This window comes from Pinus tabuliformis, chromosome 3_1, assembly GCF_031772625.1.
Source record: "Pinus tabuliformis cultivar Carrire ecotype Pingquan chromosome 3_1, CPIR1, whole genome shotgun sequence".
NCBI classification, from domain to species: domain Eukaryota; kingdom Viridiplantae; phylum Streptophyta; class Pinopsida; order Pinales; family Pinaceae; genus Pinus; species Pinus tabuliformis.
In genome coordinates, this window is record NC_142301.1 from 887,571,732 (window position 1) to 887,579,889 (window position 8,158).

The 8,158-nt window shown below is 41.7% G+C and overlaps 1 pseudogene; it reads right to left on the reverse strand.

Moving 5' to 3' along the window:
* Nucleotides 1–4,878: 4,878 nt before the first annotated feature.
* On the reverse strand, nucleotides 4,879–7,957 carry LOC149190465 (PH, RCC1 and FYVE domains-containing protein 1-like; annotated as a pseudogene).
* Between the last annotated feature and the right edge of the window lie 201 nt (nucleotides 7,958–8,158).

Sequence of the window (8,158 nt, forward strand, 5' to 3'; positions counted from 1 at the left end):
CAGAGTGGCTAACTAGAGTACCTTGATGGGAAAGATTCAACGGAGAATGCAAAACTGGACATTCAGGGCGCTGAATATCCCGAGTTGCATCATTCTACTAAAATTAGTGCTTCAATCTATCCCGATATACCAACTTACAAGTCAAGCCACCCCTAAAACAATCTGCCAGAAAATGGTAGACATGCTCAAAAAATTCCTATGGCAAGGGCCTAGCATGACAAAGAAATGGGTGCTCTTGTCTTGGAGCTGGCTGAGCAAATCCCTAAAATAGGGAGGACTTGGACTTCAAGATCCCTACATCCTGAATCAGGTAATGGGGGAAAAGTTGTGGTGGATATCGACACATGGAGGGGAAGACCTTTGGAAGAAACTATGGGAGAGAAAATATGATATGCCTAGGTCCCTAGAAGGAAAGTTGAGAAGTCAAAATGAGAAGAAAGGCTCTGCAATATGGAATATGGCCAGTGCCAACATGGATCTGATCAGAGAGCACAGCTTCTGGGAAGTCAGAGGAGGGGATAAAGCCAACTTCTGGGAAGAAGCATGGCAACAGAGGGGAAAACTCAACAACGAGCCATAACTCAAAGAGATCCACCAATTCACCAGCTCACATGAGGGCGACACAGTACTAAATTACTGGTGCCCGGAACCAAAAGGATATTGGAGAAAGTGGAAACAACAGGAAAACTGGCCAGAAGCGCCAGCAACACCCCAAATGGGAACTCTATGAAAAGGAAATGGCAACAAGGAAAATAGCGATAAAAGAAGGGTTAGACAATCTAAGATGGGGCCATAGAATCAAAGGCATGTTTACAATAAGAGAAGGCTACCAAATAAAATCAGGACACAACAGACATTTAGAAACAAAAAAATGGGAAAGCATATGGAAAACAAAAACATAGCCAAGGTAGCCTTCTTTACCTGGATCCTGAGCCATGGGAGAGCACTAACATGGGACCAACTGAGAAAAAAAGGAATGCAAGGCCCATCGAGATGTGCCCTCTGCATAGAATGGGAAGAGACTATAGAGCACCTAACCAACGTCTGTAAAGTTAGCGTAAACCTGTGGAATCAACATCAGAAAATATTTGAAATTAGCGACAGAAATATAAATAGCATGCAAACAACGATAGAGAACTAGAGGAAAAAACCTTACCAGAACACGATCCTGAACAAGGCATGGAGACTCTCACTAGGCTTTGTTCTGTGGAATATATGGAAAGAATGAAACATACTGATATTCAAAGAGGAAGGTAGAGCAAGAACAGAAATATGGAGCCAAATTATCCAAAATATCAGAGAGACCAATCTAACCGAGAGCGGTTTGAGGAGGATTGGAAAACTAACCCAACAGAAACAAAGATAATGACATGCTTGAACCTAAATCCAAACATGATGCACTAGCCAACAAGGAAACACCAAAGCAATGAGGCGGAGGAGGTCAACCACTTCAGAAGGCCCCAGAAGGGGTTCATCAAGTTAAACATCGACGGGGCTGCGAAAGGGAACCCTGATGAGGCAGGGACTGGCAGAGTATTCAGAGACGATAAGGGGAGGACCCTCAGAATCTATGTGATGGATTACAGTAACGGTACAAGCAATGAAGCAGAGTTGCATGCACTGAAAAAAGCGCTGGAAATTGCCATAAGAGAGAAATACCAAAAACTACAGGTGGAAGGACTCTCGAAAATGCTAATTGATATAGTCAAACAGCTACAGCAAGGAACCCAATCGGAGAAGATCAGCCGTAGCTGGAGAACCGCTTGGCTGGTGCAGGAGATTGGCAAACTCACTAGACAGATAGACTACATCCTTCCAACCCATGTGAGAAGGAAAGGCAACGCACTAGCAAACAACTTGACAAACTGGGGGAGTAGTCGTGGAGGAAGAACCTTGGACGCAAATGAGGAAGAGCTATCCCATATGGAGGAGATGGAAAACTTAGTAAAAATCCTATAACACGACAAAGGAGGAGAGGGGAACCCCCGATTGGGAGACAACACAGGAAATCTAGAGGGACGGGGGAAATGTGACCGAGAAGGGAGAGGAAGAGGACAAGTGGGGGAATAGATAGATGAGGGAAATGAAGTGAGTAGGCAGGTAAGATGGCAAGTGGCGGAGCAGGGCAGAGAAGGTATAACTCCCGAGAGAATGAGGGCGGTGACGGATAAGCATGACAACAAAGAGGGTAGGGCAGTGAGCAGGGGGTGGGCAGAAGGATGTCAGCGAGTGGCAGGACAAGGACAACACTTACACAACAAGAGTAGCCGAGAGAAAGTGAGGATTAATGAGAGGAGATGGCAGCCAGGACAGGGGGGCAGCATTTTGAAATGACAACGTAGGGATCAACCTAGGTAATAATGCTAGACATGTGGCAGTAAAGGTAAGGGACAGGAGGAAGAGGGGCATAAAACTTAAAGGAAAATAAGGCATAGTTAAATGCATGTAGACGCCGGAGATGAGAGCTGGAGAGAGGAAAGGTGGCTGAAGAGCGAAGATCCAGCCTGCGGACGAAAGCGGCATCATACCTACAAGTTGGTATGTAGTTCCTCTGCTCCCCAACCTCGTTAGGCTCAGGATTAATTTCAGTAGGAATATAGGAAATCTGATATGGAACAAGAATGAGTCTATCAAGGAGGAAACCAAACCCTCCTATGACACTAGTGTAGACAAAATAGAAGTGCTTGTGAAAACTCGTTGTAGGGAGATAAGGTGGGAGGGTCTCGAACCCAGGAAGGGAGAGGACTACACCATGGTAAAAGGCCGAAGTAAACCTAGACAGAGCGTGACTATAGCCACCCCTGTAGGAAACTATGGGATGGATACAAAAAGGTAACAAGGAAGCACCTCGGGGAACAAAAAAATCAAGGAAAATTGAGAACCAGGGAAACAAGAAACCTCTAGGGGAGGTAGTTAGCGCTAGCAACCTGAGGGAAGGCGTAGACAAACCAGGGAGACCCTGGGAAGGGAGGAACAGGAAACCAACCTTATCTGGGGAAGAACCCATTAGGATGGCCAAAACAGACAGGCTGTGTGTCGACTGTTGTCGTGGAGAGAAAACAGTAAGAGGTCCAAGAAAGGAACGAACCCATAACAAGGAGAGGACTGGCGAAATTTCGACAAAAATCCTGAAGGAAATAAACCCTAGAAACATAAGGGATAACAGAAAGGATATGGGTAAATGGGAAATAGTTTTGTTTTATTATTATAATTATGATAAATGCAATGGCTTTGTGATAGGTCTCACCTCACACTGTGGACAACACAACGAGGAGAATAGAGAACAATGAGAAGAAGACAGTTACAAGCAGGCAGGGAGTAACATGACACCCAGGAGAGGCAAGAGAGATAACAAGAAGGAATAAGGAACAAGCGGGTCGAACAGGAAAAGAGGGAGGAAGCCGGGCAGTGAACACATGAAAACTCTTATTGAAGCATATATGGCAGGGAACCCGTCGGACATCAGAGCCCAAATTGTAGGTTGGGAGAGAGAACTGAATGATAGCATCAAGAAATAGGACATCCCCATGGAGGAGTGGGAAAGCATGGTTCCTGATCCAGGGAATTATCGAGGCCGTCACTCCCTCTTTAGGCAAACCATACAGTAGTATTGGGTAATGAAGAATGTGGTGGCACGGGCCATGACTGTGAATCGAGAACAAGCTGCAGGTGACGAAACAGAAGCATAGGAGAAAAACAAGGGAGAGGATCCAGTCAGGGTTGAACAACTCAGGGAAATAGCAACAGTTCAGATACAAAACTACAAAAATAACTTGGCCTTGGGTAGAATTGAGCAGACACTAAAAGATATGAAGTGGAGAATTGAGCAGACATTACAAGATTTGAAGAGGAGTGAGATGCCTAGCTCCAGTGCCAAAGTGCCTGCCCCAGTAACATCCTCGGATGAGGAGTGATGCAGCGGTCCAGTTCAAATCTGATAAAATTTTGATGAAATGCATTCACTTGTTTAATTTGTTTTATCTGAGCAGTAGTATAGACCGTCAAAACAATGTCGCTAGATGGATAGCAAAAAACCTTTTTAAATTTTGGACAGGTTTCAATGTAGACAGGTGGTTACCTGGTTTCCTTTGGGTAGGTAAGCCACATGGAACAAATGGAAGTTTATGATTTTAGAAAATTTATATAAATAGAGAAAGCACTGCCAAGTTTAAAAAAAAAAAAATAGAGCTTAGTCTCTAATTTGTAGCACTAACTTCAACAAATGATTGAAGATATTGCCACGTTAAGAGTTAAATAGCATCCACCATAATCGCCTGGGTTAATTGTTTGACTGGAAACACCATTATCACATGTACTTTTGAGTTTGGTTTATTCCCCCACAGTAAAACCACCAACTGGTTAATAATGGCAGCATCTGCATCTCTAATAAGATGCTTAAGCGCGTTAGCAACAACTTCTTATCCCTTTGGACCAACATTTCTCAAGAGCCACAGGAGGGCTGGAACAACATCTGTAATTTGAACACAAGCACAAATTTCTTCACTATGAGAATATAAATTTCCTAGAAAAAGTGCAGCATCCTCTTTTGTTTTCCAAGACCCAGATTCAAGTAGCTGGACAAGTGGAGGTATCCCACATGCTGTTGTAATTTCCCATTTACTGTCATCAACTTCTATGAACAAAATAGAAAGTTAAGAAATGACATGCTCCTGTTTTTGCTCAATAGATAGGCCAAGGAATGAAATTAAAATTTGAATTCCCTCTCGCCCCTTAGATCACTGCCAGAGATCTGAATTGATAGAACACAAGTTTCTTAATAAGTGCATGAGTTCTTCTTGTATCTCACAACTAGACATAATCACCAACCTAACCAACATTTTTTTTTTGCTTCAGCATGTAGCAAACCTATGGATACCTCTAGAAAATTTCTTGACTTAACGTATCATTTTCCTTCTTATTATTGATCAAAAGTTTTGAAGTTAGACCTAAATTTTTGGAGTTGGGAGTTCTAGACCGAGGTGGACGGGGACACCTTGAAATTGGTGATGATGCCCGAGAAACAATTCTAGACACAAGAAGAGATGTAGAGAAAAATTTATTGGAAGAACAAAAAATGGGACTCATGGGTACTAAAATATTTGTGTTCCCCCACAGTGTATTGCCATTCGAAACTGGAGATACTCGTCTGCTATGGAATTCCATCTTCCTATTTCTTCTAAAGGCTTATCTACTCAGAGTTTGTTTAGATGATTCCATGATGGAGAACCTGGAAAACGATAAAGGTGTTTTGGCATCAAACTTTTCCTGTTTCTCCTTAGAATTATGGGAATGTTGACTGACATTTCCTCTTATGATCCCCAAAGTAATGCATATTAAACAAGCTTCAATAGGCTTCAACCTTATATAACAATTATCACAAACATGAAATGGCTTGTTAGGATTTGGAGCTAAAGAAACCTCGAAGGACTTCTCGGTACTGCACGCATGGAAAAAACAAGCCCACAATTATAGAAATTGTGACATTTTCTTGTAAACCAAATGGAAGTCGACAACCTGAACACATTGATTGGTTAGAACCTGATACTCACTTATTAAAACAAATAGTTGTTGTGAAACTAGAACCGCATGCTACACTTTTGACTTGTTTTTCTTTTAATGCTTCAAACAAAGTTGGAGAATTTCTATCTTCAATGTCACCATGACCTAACCATCCATTTCCTCCCTTTCCCCATGTGTACACTTCTGATTTTGATGTCAAAACTGCAACATGATAAGCATCGTAGGCTATATGCTATATAAATTCATTACGAAGCTTACCTTCGACACATATTGGAAGCTTCCCATCAGCTTGAGGATTTCCCAACTGACCATTAACAAGGTTACCCATTGTATATACATGCCCTGAGGTTGTGAGAGCCACCGTAAGGCTATGCCTACATGCTACTTATCAGAAATTAGGTTCAATAAGTGCAACTAGATAGGTTGAAACAAGTATGGAATTTTTGTCTCCTTTCCCAAGCAAGTGATAATGACCACAGTGGTGTTTATGAACCGTTCTTCGGATATTTTGAAGTCAGCATTGATGAACACAATCTTTCTTTCTCCCTAGATGATATATCTAGGATACCGAACTCTGTGTCAATAAATTGTAATGGATCATACTCAGGAAGCATAGATATTAGGCAAAAGTCAGATTTCAAATGTCTGCAGTCCCAGACAAAGTTTTTTCACGATCAAATTAGATAGTATGAGAACTAGAGATGTATCACCCTACTCCATGAGATTCTTCACCTTTGGTATAAAACCCACAGAGTCAAATCTTCTTACATTGCTGACACTAGATAACTCTACTCAAAAGAGGCATCGTGAACAAATCTCCAATAATAGGTCAACTAGGCAGAGTGCACTCCAGGAGATGCACGACTAATGGATGGCAGCAACCTCACCACCCAAATTCCTGCCCTTGGTTTTTGGGAGAGGTAACTGCTGGCAGCATTGTTCGTTAAGGGCTTTGTATTTGACAAAACACTGCCCAACCTGTTGTACTGAAACCATAAGCTAATTTTGGGGGTGGGCGAGGGGGGGGGGGTGTTGCACATGGTAAGTGGTTTTCGACTTGGATGGACTGAAATGCTCAAAATGATGCCACGTGATCATAGGTGGTTTTTGTCAAAACAAAACTTTGGACCCCCCCCCCCCGGACGAGCTGTTAAAGCTCAGATGATCTCGGGGGTTCGAAATGGAATGAAAACCATTAATTTCGTATTGACAATCTTTGCCATTAAAAACTGCCCAGACGTTATCCTTTCCCTTCCTTATCTTGATGCTTGTTATATTTGTCCTTGACTTATAGGCTACTTTGACTTTGAAGTTTAGCTCTCCACGAGAGTTTTACCCCATATGTACAAGGTGAGGGATATAAATGGTGTTTATATACACCATTGTATTCAATATTTGTAAAGGCATGGTTGAATGAAATGCATTCCCTTGTGGGCTCCTCCCATGCTTTGATTTGTGTATGTCGCTGACTAGTTTCTGAATTGGCTTGCATTTGGTTGGTAGTGGACTTGACTTCAGCGTTTGATGGGATTAACTTTGATGTCAAACTTAAAGATTGGGTGACAAGCCCAACATTTCTTTTTTCAAATAATTTTTAATTTTAAATAAAAATAATTCTAATAAAAATATAAAAGTATATATTTTATATTTTTAATAAAATTAAGTATTTAAAATATTAAAAATTATTAAAAATTATCCGAGCAACCTTGTTGCCATGAAAGGTAGACTGGCTAAAATTAATTTTTTTTTTAACTTTCAGGGTGTCAGAAAAAGTTACAACATGTCTCACGAGTTTTTCACGGTGCAAACTCCATTTATGCATTCAAATGTGTATTTTAAACAAGAAGAAGTCACAAACATGCTAGATAATAGTGTCTCACCGGTTTTTCAAGGTGAAAAATCCATTTATGCATTCAAACGTGTATTTTAAACAACAAGAAGTCACAAACATGATAGATAATGTATTGTGAGATTCTGACGAAAAAGTTGTTTCTTCTATGCTACATTGAACTAAGTTTACAATAATAATTAGTTTTTATTAACAATTAAAAATTAATAATTTTAAAAAAATAATAGATAAATGTATTATTATAATAAATTTATTATTTTTTATTCGAGATTTCGCTCTTGCTTTGCGCCGCTGCCTCCTGCTGCGTCTCGCTCTGCGCTGTTGAGCCTGGGCGCTGCCGCTCAGCCGTCTCTCGCCCTCAGGGACTCTCGGCTTTGTTCGGTTCCCTCTTTTCCCTGCTCCTCCCTTGGGTACTCTCTGATCCGTCCTTGCCGGATCTGCTGGGTTCCTCCCCTCTGCCTCGGGGCCTCTTCCTGCAGGGTCTGATCGGTTCTTTTCCTGCTTCTCTTCAGCTCTGAGATGCTTTGTCTTTTGCTTTTGCTTTGTGAAGTTTGGGTTTTTTGCTGCTGACCAGATCTTCTCGGCCATGGAGACCTAGGGCTTGCCCCTCGGTCCTTCACATTCTTCTCCCCCTGATGCTGAAGCTGCTTTCTCCACTTTGCTAGCTTTGTTGCCTAAGAAGAAAAAGTCTGAAGCCGCCAAGTTTATCAAAAAACTTGCTGATGTTCCTGAGGTAAACCTTCCTTCTGAGAGCCTGATCCAGGTCGCTTTGTCCCTAGCAGATCGAGC